Consider the following 18,441-nt stretch of genomic DNA (forward strand, 5'->3'; position numbering starts at 1 on the left):
AGGACAATAAAGTATGCGTTGGTGTTAGCACACACAAGTCATTGGTGATGAAATGTTGGGGGAGTGATAGGAGCAGAGGCCAGAAGTGAGTGGGGAGATGAGGAATTGGAGACAGCAGTTAGAGACAACTCTTTGGAGGAGCTTAATTACAGAGAGTTGAGAGAGGTGAAGGAAGTAGCTGGAGGAGGATATGTGGTCAAAGGAAAGTTTTTGTCTTAAATATGGGAGATATTTGGCCATATCTGAATACTGAAGGGAGGACTCCTACATAAAAGAAAAGATTGAAGGTAATGGGGAAAAAAGGGTTAGCCTGTTGAGTGAGATTCGTGAGAAGCCGTGCCCCCATGCTGAGGCCTTGAAACACAATAGTTGACCCACAACCAGGACAGAATTTTGGCCTTCGGTTGCCAACCCCTTACAGTGAATTAGCTGTGCCTAGTTCCCCTCATCTCTGTTAGCTTGGTCCCCCTTTACACCCAGCATACTTTCTTCTGGAATGGTGGGCTATAAATCCCAATATTACTCCACCTCCATTGGGGGAACCACACATAACTCAAACCAGACACCTCAGCGCCATCCACACTCTTCCTTTTCCCTGATCCCCCACATCCAGATTTCAGCAAGTCCTATCGATTTGGTCTCCTAAATGTAGACCATGTTTATTGGCTTTTGCTCTTATCCCCTCTTGCAGAATCTTTTCCTTTCTATGGTCTCCACCCCCCAGTGATTCCCAGGAAGCCCCAAAGATCGTCCCATTTGGGCTCAAGGACAAGTCCTGCCTGCTACCACATGTTACCCACCCTTTTATTCCTTTCTTGCTTTGGCCCTCCTCTATGATAGGCACTGGTAGAAAAAACAGCCATCGACTGCCTCCATCACCACACTTCTGACAGTCACCTCTCTTGCCAGCTGTGATATTGCTGGTGAGTGCTCCTTCTGCTGACCTAGAAGTGCCACCATGGTGGTGGTGCTCTGGAATCCTCAGTGTTCCCCCGTGGCACCGTATCCTGTGCGCAAGTGGAGAGAATACCGTACTCCCTCCCGGCCCATATTGTTCCATTTTGCCACCTTACATTAAGCCAGTTAACACATAGCTCTTGAGCGCATATTATATGCACCAAAGCAGGGTCTTCCTGCGCCCCAGAGTCTCCTGGAGTTTTTCGTGGAAACCAGTTTTTCAGGTTCCACTTCCAGCTCTTTTCTCAGGGCTCAGTTGCTAGTATGCAGAGGCTGTGCTGGTTATAAGCCTCCAAGACAGACATGAGACTGTCCTCCTCATCCCTCTCTCCTTTGGTGCACATGTACTGCTTCCATTCCCCACCACATCCCTCATGCAAATTGAGGGGGCCCACCCCACCAGTCTGCCAAACAAGCTCAGACACTTCTGAAACCTCCAAGTGGAGAAGATGCCTCCTTGAAGGCAGAGCTCCAGCCACAGCACACAGCCTCCGAAACATTTGATACGCATTCACAACTTTTTGCTTTTTATATGCTTCTCCCACCACTAGAATGTTCTTCCCTTTTCTTCACCTGGCAAACTCCTACTCATCCTTTAAGACCTAGTCCAAGTGTTACCTCCTCTGTGGAGCCTTGCCTCCTCCCCTCGGAGTTTGTGGCCATTTTCCCTTTCTTCCATATGTACTATATCCTCCAACCATGCCAACTCTGTGCTCCTGGAACTTACCATGTCCTTAGTACTTTTTTGCCTTTGCACACAGCTTCCTTTGCCTGGAATTTTCATCCTCTGATGTCTCTACTCAATGAACATCTACTCATTTTTTAAAACTCACATTGCTCATCTCAGACCCCATCCATCTCTTTCAGGTGCGGTTAGTTCTCTCCCCCATGCTCCTAGGAAATAACAACCAAAGCACATACCCTGTGCCAGTCACTGAAGTAATCAATTGACATGCATGTTTTCTCAGTTATTCCTCACAACAGCCCTATGTGGTAGGTCCCATTATTGACCCTATTTTAGAGATGAGGACATTGATGACGACAATGGCTTTTACATGACATTATATGTAAAAATGTGAAGTATTTGCTCAGCCACAGTCTCCCTGATTGGATTAGAGAGCTCTGAAAGGGCAGGGACCCAGTGCCCAGCACTGCCAGACATTCAATAAATATTTTCCAAGTGAATAGTCAATCTGATGAGATTCTTTCTCAAGTTGGGAAAGAAAGAAGTTCAGGGATTACTTAAATATCCAGGGGCTAGGCAGTCCTTCAGGACATTTTCTCTGTACCCCACTCCAAGGAAAACTAATAAAATCTGGGTTAACAAATACAAATGAAAAAATGCTTGTTTTCTTGGCAAATGATTTGCCATGAGATGTCTTTTAACTGATAAGTATTGGGTTTACGCGTAGATTTTTGTGTGTGCTTAAAGCACGGTGTCTCTGCGTTTGTGGCATAGGTCTCACAGCAACACTCAGCTGTGACGAGTTCTTGCTGAGACTTCAACATTGTGGATGATAAGTAGTATTTCTATTTCTACATATACTATCTATATTGTAATGTAATATTTAGAATAGCTGTAGTACATATTAAAATACTTATATCTCTATCTGTCCGTGTGTGTGTGTGTGTGTGTGTGTGTGTGAATCATTAGGCTTCAACATCGTGTGTGTGGAACCTTCACAAAGTGGATGATATGAGAGACCCAAGGCATGGCTTTATGTTAATATAGATCAGAGGAGTTCTGAGTTGTCCCCACGTATAAGTAGTCCCCAATCTAGGAATGAAGTATTGGCCAAAAAATTAGGATTCAGCATACATTTTCTTATAGAAACATCATTCCATTTGATGCTCAGATTCCCAGGCCAGTCCACACAAGCCTCTTGAACCCTGAGTGGAGCCAAGTTATAAATAGTACTAATTACTACCTGCTTAAGCTTGGTCCTGGGGCAAGGGCAGGTGGTGAGGAGAGAGGAGTGGGCAGGGAGTTTCCTTTCACTTTTCTGGGTCGGATGGGTGGGAGAGGGGTGAGGGGTAGGCTCTAGGCAAAATCTCAAAGAAGACAAAGTTGGTACTGAACAGCCTCCTCTCTCCATTTCATCACGCACTCTACGGTCCCTGGTGCTGTCATTCCACCCTTCACAGCCAGCTTTCCCAGACCCAAGCCTGCGTTGCTCTGCAAAACCCCCAGGCTCTGCAGCTCACTTAACAATTAGAACCTGAGTCCCTTTGGGGCAGCTCTCTGGGCCTTAGGAAGGAAGCAGGTTTAGTGAAGTGAATGAGAGTTGCTTAACCCTCAGATACTTTTCACTTTTAAAGACTTTATTACTCTTTATTACCCTCAAAATGAATTCCCCAATTACAAAATTACAGACAGAGGGCGCAACCTCTGGCAATGGAGGCAGTAGGAGGGAGGGGTGTGTGTGTGTGTTGGGGGTGGCGAGTGGGGTTTGTTATTGGGGAAGCTGGAAGAAGTAGGCAGCACCAAGTAAGCAAGCCATCCCTACCTGTCCTGCCTGAGTACCTGAAATCCCTGCCTCTGCCCCTTGTAAACAGCACTAATGCCATTCCTGCTTTTCCAGCTTTCTCCTTCTTTCACTTCCGAACCTGCTACCTCTCTAAAATGCCCAGGTTTGGGTTTGTTTATAGTGGGAAGCGGCAGCTTCCATGGCAGCAAAGGCCCTAGTGAGGAAGGAGGGGCTGCTTGTCTACCAGTGTTGAGAACTGTCTGTGCGGCTGTGCATTGGCACCCACCTGGCCATGGCCCTGGGCTAGCCCTAGGAGGGGGCTCAGAAAGGCATTCTGAAACTCAGGAATGTATCCGTGTAGGGAAATGGCTTCATCAAGAGGTAATCAGGGGAAGAGGAAACACTGTGGAAGGGCTTTAGCCTTTTTCAGTCCTGTGATCAAGACATTCACCTCTGTTCAAAGAATCAGCAAAATAAAATAAGTTTGGGGTCAAACCTAGTGAGGAGTCCACTCCCATCAGGAAACCAAGAGAAGACAGGGAGTTAATGCATGCCAACAATTCACATTTCGTTCTCTTTCTCCACAGAAAAACATCTCTTAATCTCAGTTTCCTTATCTGTAAGATGTGATAAGAATAACCCCTTCCTCATAGGGTGGTTGTGAGACTTAAATGAGATAATGTAAAGGGCTCGTGATAGTGACAGGCACATAGCAAGTGCACAGTAAATTCCATTTTTTTTTAATTAAGTGAACCGTTTGTTCTTGAACTCTAGTAGTTTAAAAAGGGGGGAAAGCAGTCTGGGCTTGGATTATTTCAGGCAGGAAGTGGTACCTGAGCCTGGTTTTGAAGGAAGTGTCAACCTGGGATAACTAAAAGCAGGAGGTCCTAGTATAAAAAAGGAGAGAGGATGTCCCCACAGGACTTCAGCCGGGTCTTAGTAAGAGCGAGGACCTGATTTAGTGCCAAGGAGAGGAAGAATAAATCTACCCACTAGAAACTGGGAATTGTGGCCATTGCATTTAGTTTTGAAATGCAATCACAAGACTACAAGGTGGGAAAACCTGGGTGACCACCTTTTTGGTTCTGAAAAATGATCTGAGGGTTGTTGTTGACCATAATTTCAATAAAAGCTCACAGTGTGACATATGACATGGCTATTTCCAATGTTCATTTACTTATAGGCTGTAGTAACTGAAAGGCTTCCATTCATTCATTCATTTCTGGAACACCTACAGAGAACCAGGTACTATGCTTGGTTCTGGGGTTCCAACGGTGAACAAGACAGACCTGGTATTAGCCTGCACAGAAGCTATAGTCTCCCAGGGAATACCGACACTGGATGAGTAATTGCAAGTGTGGTGATTGGTATGAAAGGGCAAGTCCAAGGTGCTATGAGAGTGTAGGTCATAGGGACTTGTCCTCATGGAAGGACAAGGAAGATGTCCCTGAGGAAATGACATTGAAGATGAGGCTTAAAGAAGACTTAGGAGTTGGCACTCCACACCATATTTTGTTTGAAAACAGGGTTTCACTGCTTTAAGAGTTTGAACAAGCATTTGACCAAAGCATTGATTTTTCAGGTGACTCCTGTTACACCGTAGGTGCTCCTGGTAGGGAGAGCTGGGTACTCATGATAAGTCTTCCCCTATAAAAAGATTCCACCAAGGAAAGGAAAGAGCAGAGCCCTAAGGGGATCAAACACAAGACCGGAAAATTTTGATGGAGGGAAGGGATATGAACCTGAAAAGTCAGCCTTAAGTATGACTCTCCAGAGGGGATGAGGCAACCACTTGGGTGCTGGAGTGGAGGCAGTGGTGTACCAAAGTGAGAAGTATCTTATGACTGACATTGTTTAGAATTGCCAGAGCATGGTGATAATAAATGTCTGACCAATTTTTAGTGAGTTCTATTGTTTTTAAGTTCTCTACAGAGAATGTACCTACTTATTGACTGCACCCTGTGGACTACTCCTACCCTCCACCCACCCCTGCCACTAGTTGGCAGTCAGACTGGAGTTGGAGAAAAGCAGACACAAAATTTTCAGCCCAGTTCTCAGGAGCCTTGTAATTCTAAGAAAATCAGCTCTCTGGAGTACCTGTTGGGATATCGCCTCTTCTAAAGCAACTGAAGTCATTGTACACTTGCCTTGATAGTGCCAAGGAAAGTAGCCACTTATGAGCCCTGAGGTCATGTCAGGCAGAGAGGAGAATTGAGGCAATCAGTTGGTTGTCAGGCAACTCAACCTCTTCTGCAGGGACTGGCCAATTGTTTCCTCAAATGTCTCTTTCGCTTTGGCTAGTGGAGACCCAGTCTGAGTATAATTACTGTCCTGGATCTGAAACAAAGACACAATCACATGGGGTGGGATTGGAAAGGACCAGATATTAACCCCAAGCCGCAGGCAGGGGGATGCCTGGAGCAAGACAACAGGCTTGAGAAGGCTCTGATGCAATGCAACATGGAAGGAGGAGGGTGTTTGGTTGAAAGGAAAAGGTCAGTGTGCATTTGAAGGCAGAGCTGCGGCCTATGGGACGCCCTGAAGTTTTGGAAACTGAGGACAAGCTCCAAGAATATTGAGACATTCTGGCAACTTTGGAGAGGGAACCCCTCCAGAAAAACACAAGACAATTCGAGCTGATTGAATGACTTTGGATAGAAAGTGGGACTCTGGGTTGGATGGGATGGGGAAGGTTTCCAAGCAAGTATAGGGGAAGGAGATTGTGGGAAAGAACAAAGGGGAGGGAGAAGCTCAAAAGGAAAGGAAGTTTAAAGTAGTCCACTAAAGTTTTGGGGTAAACATTACTATTCCATTGTCCTCCCAACAAACTAAGAAGGGGGCAGATTTGGTCTTGCTCATGTATTTGGCAGCCCCCTCCTCCCTTTCAGTCTCCATCCCTGGTGCTCAGCACTCTCTTGTTTCCTGTTGAGTGTCTTCTTCCAACACTGGAAAAAGCTGGAGAACATTTGGGGTTTGGCTCTTTGGAGTGGTACCAGCCAAACAATAATCCATCAAAGTTTGGCTACTGTCACAAATACAAAAGGAATCAGTTTCCCCAAGCACATGTAGCACCCCAAAGGCTGACCCTTTTAGCCCATTAGACCTGCTTGGGACCATTTCTGATCCCTACTCTGCCTTTAGTATGGAATTGTTCAATGGCCTACCCTGAAGCAATCCAATTAATTCAGACTATTGTGTTAATGGCTGCTGATAAATTGATGCCCTACCAAATGAACAATTTGTATCCTATGTAGAAGGGTCTGTCTTTAACTCAGTGGTTCCTAAACTTTTTTGCGTCCACATGACTTCTTTTGTCAATCAAAACTTTCTCTTTTTGTTTATCTCACATAATCGTTGTATTTTTAGTATCTGCTCATTGAGAAAATATATAATGAAAAAAGTTACTAGGAATTCAGACACATGTTTAAAAGGTTGTGTGCTTTTTTAATCACAACAGCCATGTATGTTTGAGAAATAGTAGTAAATATATGTTTAAGGCATATTTATTCAAAATAAAGGGAACGCCTTGTTCACAAGCAGGTTTGCAGGTCCCTCACAGTAACTCCTTGGTTAACCTGAGGGTTGTGGCCTCAGATTAAGAACAACTGTCTTAACTAGAAGAAGTGATTGAAGCAGGAAGTTTAATCTCTTTGAAAGTTTCGTACTGAAGATGCTTTTGTGCCAGCAGGGTAGGGTGGAGCCTTGCCCATGTACCTCACAGATGTATTTTCCGTAGGAGGTCTGGGCAGGGCTAGTTAATAGCTGACAAAAGAAAAATGAAAGAATGCTCATGTTTCAGGGAGCCACCCTAAATGCTCATTTGAATGACTTCCACAAAGACCAAAGCTGGAGGAAGCTGATGGAACATTCAGGGTTTGACTTTTGGGAGCAGAGATGGCCAAACAATAAGCCATTAATCGAAGTTTGACTACTGTCATGAATAGAAAAAAATTAATTTCCCCAAACGGGCTAATGGAGAAGAGCTGCACAACTCTGTGAATATACTAAAAACCACTTAACTGTACACCTTAAAAGGGTGAATTTTATGGTATGTGAATTATATCTCGAGGTGCTATTTAAAAAAAAAACTCAATGACAACTGTCACCAGGAGTATTGAGGTCATCACAGTTGCTATATTAAGCTCCCCATAGCTGAGCCCCTCATACCTCCAATATCCAGGGTCTGTGAATTTGGGCTATCCTCAGCTCCACAGAAGGCTGACTCCTTTGATATCATCTATTTGACTTTGTACATTCTGAGCAGATGTGATCAAAAGCATCAGGTGGTGAAGTGGTGTGGTTAAAAGACCAGCACTGAATTGAGAGAGCCCGTGTCCTTGTCCTTGTTATATGACCTTGAGTAAGTCATTTCATCTCTCTGAGCCTCATCTTACTGTTTGATCGTACTAATTGCTCCTGTCTCCTAACATTGCTGTGAGAAATAAATGAGTTAATGAGCACAAAATGCTTAGCATAATACCTAGCTGATGCAAACTGACCTAAGTCCATTTGGTAATACACAGCTATTATTTGGTAAATAATGACAGCTGGCAAAGAAGCTTGAGACAATGAGATCTAGCTACTCCTCTATGCTCTCCCTACAGATTATAATCAAAACAAAGGCTTAGCTAAAATTCTGCCTCATACAAGTATTATTCATTAGCAAAGTAGGCACACTACATCATAATACCTGTTCTGTAAGCTTGATGAAGTCCCAGATCTCTGTCCTTTTAAGTGCGCTGAGCACATCCTTATGAAAGATACAGCACACAACCTCTAGTTGGCATCATACAGTCAGAAATCCTCCTAACCTAATGACTAAGCACAGGACCCATTTGAGATCAGGTCACTCATGCTATTCTATGGAGTATAGGGTAAAAGCCTCGGTGGATTCTTATCCCCTGTTCATGCAAACATAGGGTATGTCTGCAATTTGTTTTTGCTAATCCACATATATTGAATACCTTTAATTTTATAAGAGCCCGTTTCTAACATTCATCATAATAATATGACATTAGTTTCACTAATAAAAAAGATTTGACATGCAATCTGCTAGTTAGCAAAATGTCAGTTCTTGAGTGAGATATCAATAACAGAAGGACTCATAGTCACCACCTCGATAGTGTAATTCTTTCTGATAAATTATCTCTGGCCACCCTGGACTATGCCCTCTTAACTGTGTGCTCAATTCCTAAATGCTTATAGGACTCTTCAAGGTCCATTTTGCCTAAGTTGCAGAATTATGAGCATACAGTTCTTTGTGGTATTTCTTTATTTTCTTTTTCATGCTTGTGGGTTCTGTGGTGATATCCCCTCTTTCACTACTGATATTGATCATTCGTATCTTACCTCTTTCCGTATTGGTCAATCTGGACATGTTTGTCAATTTTATTGATCTTTTCAAGAAACCAGATTTTGGTTTCATTGATTTTCTCTTGCTTTTCTGTTTTTAGTTTCATTGATTTCTTCTCTTATTATTATCATTCCCTTCTGCTTGCTTTGAAGGAAGCAAGCTCTTAGTTTTCTAGTTTCTTAAAGTATAAGGTTAGATTACTGATTTTAGATCTTACTTTTTTCTAATATAAGCATTAATTGCTATAAATTTCTCTCTCAACGCTGCTTTAATGGCATCCCACAACTATTTCATGTTGTATTTTTATTTTCATTTTTTCAGTTCAGAATACTTTTTAAAATTTCCCTTGAGACTTTCTCTTTGACCCATGGGTTATGTAGAAGTATGTTCTTTCATTTCCAAATATTTGGAGATTTTTCTAAGTATCTTTATTATTGGATTTTAGTTTAATTCTGTTAGGATCATTGTATTATTTCTATTCCTTTAAATTTATTAAGATTTGTTTTGTGGGCCAGAGTATGCTTTCTCTTTACGTTATATTTGCACTTGAAAAGAAGGTGTAGTCTTCTGTTGTTGGGTGAAGTGTTTTATAAATGGAAATTAGGTCAAGTTGTTGATAGTGTTATTCTGGTCTTCTGTGTCCTTCCTAATTTTATATATACTTGTTCTGTCAGTGGCTGAGAGAAGAGTGTTAAAGTCCAACAATAATTGTGGATTCGTCTATTTCTCCTTATTTCTATCAATTTTTGCTCAGATCTTTGAAGATCTCTTCTTAGATATATACACATTTAAAAATGTTATATGTTCAGGGAGAATTGAGTCCTTTATAATTATGGAATGTCTTTCAGTATCTCTGATAATATTCCTTGTTCTGAAGTCAACTTTGTCTGATATTAACATAGTTATTCCAGCTTTCTTTTGTTTAGTGTTTTCATGAAATATCATTTCCATCCTTTGACTTTTTAACTTATGTGTGTCTTTATACTTAAAGTGGCTTTCATATAGATACATGTAGTTGATGTATTAGTCAGGTTCTCCAGAGAAACAGAACCAGTAGGATATGGATATAGATGAATTAGATAGATGGCAAATAGATAGATAGATGATATTGGATGCTAGATATTTTATATATATATATATATATAAAAATATATATATAGAATACTTATATATGTATATATAGAGAATATATATTCTCTCTATATATACAGTGCATATATAAATATATATAGAATACATCTATCTATCTATATGTATATAGAAAGAGAGAGAGGGAACCAGGGGAGCTGATGGTGTAAATCTCAGTCCAAGGGCCAGAGAAGTTGCGGTGAGGTGACCCAGCTGAAGCAGTGAGGTAGGAAAAAGGGGGCAAATTCCTCCTTCCTCCACTTTTGTTCTATTCAGGCCCTCACCAGATTGGATGACGCCCACACACACTGGGGAGGGAAACTTACTGAGTCTACCAATTCAAATGCTAATCTCATGTGGAAACACCCTCATAGCCGCACCCAGAAATAATATTTAATCTGGGAACCCATCCATGGCCAGTCAAGTTGCCAGTAAAACTAACCATCACAAGTCTACCTCTTGTCAACTTGGCGTTCATATGCATCTACTTAAACCATACTTAATCTCCAAATAAGAACAATAGCTGAGTCACAATTCTGCAGAACATAATACAACTATCTCACACACCAATGAAAATGCACTAATTTCTTTCTCAGAAGAGGAGGTAAAGTCCTTGAGCAATTATAGCTCTTCTCCTTGATATAAGGAGGAAATAGTCATGACAACTAGTCCTCCTTTCTGTAGCTGGTCACATGGTCCTATCTGGTATTTATAACCACCTTCTCCCACTACCTATTCTGTATTCCCTTTACCTTTAGTAAGAACCTCAGCTGGTCATGGTTTTTTACATGATGGAGTGACCCGAACCTGCATTCCTGAAGGGTCTAGGCCATTAGTAGTCCTGTCTGGATTGGATTGTTGTAATTTTCCATTGATCTTAATGACAGGACATGGTGATACTAAGAGACTCTCTAAGGGATCTCCTGTACTCTAGACACACACTTCCTCACCTCCATTGTGGAATAGTAGTCCAATTTCCCCTTGGTAGTCAGGATCAATCAGCTCAGTCAACACCATAACTCTCTTCTTTGCCTGTTGATTCAGAGGTAGCAGGAGCCCAAAGTGACAGGGCAGCAGTCTTAACTTTGAGTTCAATGGAATCGTTGTTGTGTCTCCTACTGGAAGCATTCCTCCCTCTGGAACTAAGTCCTCTAGGCCAGCAGAGCATAAAGTTACTGAAACAAGAAGCACAATTTTTGCAAGTGGGTTACTAGGGTTAATAGTAAGCGGTGCCACTCCTATTTCTACCCATTGATTCCTAGATCTGTGGCTCCTGGCTATCGGAGAAACAGCACTGAATGTTGGATGCTGGTTCAAAGCATATACAGCCTTCTGAAGAACCTTGCCACAGACCTGCAAGATATTACCACCTAGCTGGTGCTGTAACTGAGTCTACAAAAGGCCATTCCACTATTCTATCAAGCCAGCTGCTTCAGGATGAGGAAGAACATGGTAAGATCAGTGAATTTTATGATCATGGGTCCATTGCTGCACATCTTTTGTTGTGGAGTGAGTTCCTTGATCAGAAGCAATACTGCATGGAATGCCATTATGGTACATAAGGCATTCTATAAGTTCGTGGATGGCAGTTTTGGTGGAAGTATTGCATGCAGGGAAGGCAAATCTGTATCCAGAATAAGTGTCTATTCCAGTAAGAACAAAACTCTGCCCCTTCCATGATAGAAGCAGTCCAATGTAATCAACCCTGCCACCAGGTAGCTAGCTGATCACCCCTGAGAATGGTGCCATATCAGGTACTCAGTGTTCAACTCTGCTGCTGGGAATTTGAGGACTCAGTGGTGGTCATAGCCAAATAGGCCTTGGTGAGTAGAAATCTATATTGCTGAACCCATGCATAACCTCCATCCCTGCTACCATGGCCACTTTATTCATGAGCCAAATGGGCAATGACAGAAATGGGTAGAGAAAGAGGCTGACTGGTGTCCACAGAATGGGTCATTCTATTCACTTGATTATTAAAATCCTCCTCTGCTAAGGTTACCCATTGGTGAGAATCCATATGGGACACAAATATCTTCACATTTTTCACCTGTTCAGGGTGATCTATCCATATACTTCTTCCTCAAATTTCTTTGTCATTAATTTTATGATTGTGGTACTTCCAAGTTCCTGCCCATCCAGCTAAACCATGAGCTAAAGCCCATGAATTGATATATAATCGCATATCTGGCCATTTCTCCTTCCAAGAAAAGTGAACAACCAGGTGCACTTCTAGAAGTTCTGCCCACTGAGAGGATTTTCTTTCACCACTGTCCTTCAGGGATGTCTCAGAGAGGGGCTGTAGTGCTACAGCTGTCCACTTTCAAGGGGTGCCTGCATGTCATACAGAACCATCTATAAACCAAACCCAAGTTTCTCTTCCTTTGTCAGTCACCTGATCATAGGGAACTCCCCTATGATCATAGGTGCAGGTTGGGAGAGAAAAAGCAGAGTAACAGCAATGGGGGCCATGGACATCTGGGCCTCTTCTTCACATAACTTATTTGTGCCTTCAGGGCCTGTTTGGGCTCAATCACATATATACCACTTTCATTTTAAATGCTGCTGGTCACACCCAACTTCATGGCTTGGTGGTTCAGACAATACCCAGTTCATGATGGGCAACTCAGGTTGCATGTTAACTTGGCGGCCCATGGTTAAGCTTTCAGTCTCTGCTAAGGCCCAGTAGCAGGCCACGAACTGTTTCTCAAAAGAGAAACAGTTATCTACAGGATGGGAGGGCTTTGCTTCAAAATCCTAAGGACTTGTACTATGATTCACATATAGGGGACTGCCAAAGGCTGCAAACAGCATCCCTACTTGCCACTGACGCTTCAACCACTATTGGATCTGCTGGATCATATGGCCCAAGTAGCAGAACAACTTGCACAGCAGTCTAGACCTGTTGCAGAGCCTTCTCCTGTCCAGGGCCCCACTCAAAACCAGCAGCTTTTTGGGTCACTCAGTAAATGAGCCAGAGTAACACACCCAAATGAAGAATATGTTGCCTCGAAAATCTGAAGAGACCCACTAGCCATTGTGTCTCTTTCTTGGTTGTAGGAGGGGCCAGGTGCAACAGCTTAGCCTTCATCTTAGAAGGGATATCTCAAAATGCCCCACACCGCTGAACCCCTAGAAATTTTACTGAGGTAGAAGGCCCTGAATTTTAGCCAATTTATTTCCCACCCTCTGACATGCAAAAGTCTTACCAATAAGGCAAGAGTGGTTACTACTTCTTGCTTATTAGATACAATCAGCATAATGTCATCAATTTAATAGACCGGTATGATAACTTGTGGAAGGAAAAGTTGATCAAGATCCCTGCAAACTAAATTATGACATAGGCCTGAAGAGGATATACCCCTGAGGTAGGACAGTGAAGATGTATTGCTGGCCTTGCCAGCTGAAAGCAAATGGATTTTGGTGGGCTTTACTGACAGGGATGGAGAAAAAGGCATTTGCAAGTGAATAACTGCATACCAGGTACTGGGGTTGATTTACTCAAGCAACGAAACCACATCTGGTACAGCAGGTGCAATTGGAGTAACCATCTGGTTAAGCTTACAATAATCCACTGTCATCCTCAAAGATCCATCTGTCTTCTGCACAAGCTAAATAGGAGAGTTGAATTGGAATATGGGGGAGAATCAACACCCTTGCATCTTTCAAGTCCTTGATGGTGGCACTAATCTCTGCAATTCCTCCAGGATTTTACTTTTGATTTACTATTTTTTTTTCCTAAAACTGTCTATAGGCAGTTCTAGTGGCTTCCACTTGACCTTTCTCACCATAACAGCCCTCACTCCACCAGTCAGGGAACCAATGTGGAGATTCTACAAGCTCCTTACTACACACATTCCAATTATGCATTCCTGAACTAAGGAAATAACCAAAAGATGGGTTCAGGGACCCACAAGACACATCGTGAGTTGGATCAGAGCTAAAACTCCATTGATCATTTGACCTTCATAAGCCCTTACTCTCACTGGTGGGCCACAGTGATGTTTTGGGTCTCCAGGAACTAGTGTGAGTTCAGAACCAGTAGCCCGTAGTCCCTGAAACATTTGATTATTTCCTTTTTCCCAGTGTACAGTTACCCTGGTAAAAGGCCATAGATCCCATTGAGGAAGGCTGGGAGAAAGATTACCAGTATAAATTCGCAGTAGTGTACTGGGTCCCTACTCAAGGGTACCAAGCTTCCCATGCATTCAAGGGGTTCTGGGTCTGTAAGCTGGCTGAAGTCTGGGAATTGATTGAGAGGCAGTGACTCTGTTTTTATGATTCAGGTTAGACTTTTGTTCATTTGACCTATATTTCTACTTACACAGATCAAGCAAGAATTTAGTAGGATTCCTGTATATTTCACTTCCAGGAACACCATGATCAATCAGCCAATACCATACATCTGTATGAGTCAGACTATGCTGACTGCTGCTTTGACTGTGCTGTCTATTATGGTAAACATGCCAACCTTGCCTTTGCTGGTTGGGGGCTACAACTTGACCCCTGCCACACTGGGATCCAACTGCTCCCATTGTATTTAGGTTTTCCAATTGAGTGGCTGTGTTTCCCACTGTAAGGTCTGGTCTACAGAGAATAACAATCACAGAGCTCTTCAAGAATGCCAGGGTTCCCCCTACAAATTTATTTCTCATAGTATTGGTAAAAGGTGATCTTCCGCACTCTCCCGTTGTGATTGAGTATTTCTTAAATGATAAATCCACTCTAGCATTCTAATCTCCCTCAGCCTTTGAATCTCTTTCTCTACATTAAACCTAGGCATGTCCAGCATTTCCAATTTGCTCATGGTGGGCCACCTTTTGGTCCACGTTTCAGCCAACCAACCAAACAAGCTGTTAGAACCCTTTCTAACTCCCCAAGCTACAACATTAGATGCAAAATCTCTGCTTAGTGAGCCCATATAAATAGAATCAGCCTGATATAACCTTATGTTTCTTCCACCATTATCTCACATTCTTAGAATCCATTCCCACACATGGTCCTCAGATATCTGTCTATGTATATTTAATCAGAAAGCTCAGGTAGTTCTTTTGGAGTGTAATGCATCTCGTTATTGGTCACACATAGTACCTCACCTTTAGGAACCTGCTGTGACTTGAGTCTAGTTATAAGTCTAAAAGGAGTAGTGGGGGTGAACTCTGAGGAGAATCAGCATTGTTTTGCATGGCAACTGCCTCAAGCGAGGCCATTATACTTTCCTCTTCCAATTCAGGGTTAACCCCCTCAGATGGAGGTGGAAAGGCCAATAATTCTCTGAGTGGAGAGGACACTTCCTTTAAGGATGAGGAGGCAACTTCCACTGGGGTAGGGAGACCTCTTCCACGGGTAAAGTAGAATCATCAGAATTTAGGAGCTCAATATCTCCAGCTTCATCAGGGTCTTGTCACATGTCCCCAACCCAACTTATAGGATCTAATTATTTCCTGATCAATGCCCTCATTTTAGTAGTAAACACCTTGTGAGGCTTGGAGTTCAACTTGAATTGTAATTCAGCCAGTTGCAGGATAAGGTTCCATGTTTGATTTCAGCAATTTCAGCCCCGTGGCTACAGGAGTTAAGGGTATCTTTCACGGCATACATAGAAGCTCTTAGGTCATTTATGTGGTGAGTGAGCTGAGAATTCAAATCCCTGAACTCATCTTTTTCTTTCACTACTTTTTCCAGCAACATTAGGAGCAACCAACCAACATCACTATATTTGTTAGTTTCCCAAAAATATTTGATAGTACTATATTCAGTCACTTAGCTCCTTGCCTCTTATAAGTAGTTGATTAGGACTATCCCATGCAGATATGGACTATCAGTGCTCACTTTACTACTGGAAATAGAGTCATCAGGATCTTTAAATCTAATCATATTAGGGATCCAATTCTAGGAACCCCAGAACCAATCCAGAAACACATCCTTAAGATTCTGTTTCTCTAGGACCCCTCTTAGTACCAAAATCTGTATTAGCCAGGATTCTCCAGAGAAACAGAACCATTATGATATACACTTTTCTCTTAGGAGATATTTTATTTATTTATTTATTTATTTAAATGAGGAATTGATTCATGCAATTATGGAGGCTGAGAAGTCCCAAAATCTGCTGTTTGCAGACCCAGGAAAGTTGGTGGTGTAATTCAGTCTGAGTTCAAAGGCCTGCGAATTAAAGCAGCCAGTGATGTGCATCCCAGTATGAGGGCCAGAGAAAATAAGATAAGATGCTTCAGCTCAAGCAGTGAGCCAGGAAAAAAGGGACAAATTCCTCCTTCCTTCACTTTTTGTTTTATTTAGGCCTTCTCTCATTGGATGATGCCCACCCACATTGTGAAGGGCAATTTACTTTACTGAGTCCACTTATTTGAATGCTTATTACATATGAAAACACCATTAATGACACATCCAGAAATAACATTTAATCTAGGCACCCTGTGGCCTGTCAAGTTGACACATAAAATTAACATCACAGTTGAGTCTTGTGTTTTTATACATTCTGACAATCTATGTCTTTTAATTAGTGTGTTTTTGACCATTTACGTTTAATGTAATGATTGATCTGTGTGGATTTAGGTCCACAATTTTATTTAATTATGCTTGTTCCTCTGTTTCTCCCCTCCTGCTTTCTTTTATGTCATTTAAATATTTTTAGTATTCCATTTTAACTTATCTATTGAATTTTAAATTTCTTTATATTTGTAGTGGTTGCTCTAGGGATTAAAATATACATCCTTGACTTTTCCCAACTTTAGTTTTATAGTTAATATTTTTTCAAGTCCAGTGAAATGTGGAATCCTTACCACAATGTGGGTCCCTATGCACTCCCTCCTGTGTGGTGTAGCCATTATTATATGTATTACATTTACACACATTGGGATCTCCATCAGACAGTGTTAGAGTTTGTGTTTTCAACCATCATAACAGATTTTAGAAACTTAAGGGAAGTACAGTCTGTTATATTTACCCAGATATTTACCATTTCTGTTGCTCTCCCTTCCTCCTCAAAGATCCCAATTTCCCTTTGGTATGATTTCCTATCCACCTCAAGATTTAATCTTTGGTTTTCAGAAATATGACTATGATGTGTCTATGCATGGTTTTCTTTGTATTTACCTAATTAGGGTTCCCTGAGCTTCTTGAATTTTTCACCACATTTGGGACATTTTTGGCCATTATATCTTCAACTATTTTTTCTACCCCATTCTCGTCTCTTTTTCTAGGATTCCAATTACATTTATGTTAGACCTGTAGGTATTGCTCTACAAGTCTCTAAAACTCTGTAGAGTTTTAAAATCTCATTTTTCTCTTTGCTTCAGATTAGATAATTCTTATTACTTGATCTTCAAGTTTACAGATTCTTTCCCCTGCCATTTCTGTTCTGCTATTAAGCCTATCCAGTGAATTTTTATTTTATGTTGTATGTTTTGATTCTAGAATTTCCACTTTGTTCTTTAAAAATTATAATATATATTTTCTGCTGACATTTTGTATCATTTCACTGATTGCAAGCATATTTTTCTTCATTTCATTGAGCATGGTTGTAATAGCTGTTTTAAAATTCTTGTCCACTATTTCCAACATCATGGTCATCTTTTGGATGGTTTTCATTCTTATCTCTTTGTCTTGAGGCTGGGTCACATTTCCTATTTCTTCATATGTCAAGCAGTTTTTTATTGTAACCTCAACATTCTGAATGCTAGATTGTAGAGGCTCTGAGATTCTGATATATTCCCCTGAAGACTATTGATATTTTTGTGTTGTCAGTAAATTAACTCAAACTGCCAACTCTGATTATTTAGCTGGGCTGTTTTGCATCTGTCCCTTACATGCATGGTTCAAGGATAAGTCAGAGACTTGGGAAGAGTTTGATGCTCCTCATCTCTGGCTCTCTACTTGCTGGAATTTCCCCCTAACTTTCCAGTGGCTATGGTTGTTAAGAACTCTGTCCTCCAATTCTTCAGGCTGAAAGACTGCTGGCTTTCTATCAGAGTGTTAACTGCCTCACACAATCCTCTCTTTGGCCTAAGCTTAAGTTAAAATAGGTAAAAAATGGGAAACCTACTCCCTATCTTCCCTTTTTCCAAGTGTCAATACCTTTGGCTCACTCACCAGTGCCTTTGTGTCATTATTTGTTGCATTTTTTCTAGAGCAGGTGATGGCAAACTTTTTCTATGAAGGGCCAGATTGTAAATATTTTAAGCTTTGTGGACCATGTGGTCTGTCCCAACTAATCAGTTCTGCCATTATAGCATGAAAGCAGAAATAGAAAATATATAAATGAATGGATATGGCTGTGTTCCAATAACACTTTATCTACAAAGACAAGTGGCAGGCTAGATTTGGCCTATAGGCCAGTTTGCCAAACTGTAGTCTATTATTTCCAAGAGGGTGAAGTCTAATAGAAGCTTAATTGGCCACACGGGTAGTTGAAATTCCTCTATATAATATTGCCTGTTTTATTTAATTCATTTTAGGATACTTCACATTAATTGACTAAATAGAAAGAAATTCAAGTTAATGAAATTGAAAAAGGAA

This window comes from Equus quagga, chromosome 10 (genome assembly GCF_021613505.1).
Source record: "Equus quagga isolate Etosha38 chromosome 10, UCLA_HA_Equagga_1.0, whole genome shotgun sequence".
Lineage (NCBI taxonomy): Eukaryota > Metazoa > Chordata > Mammalia > Perissodactyla > Equidae > Equus > Equus quagga.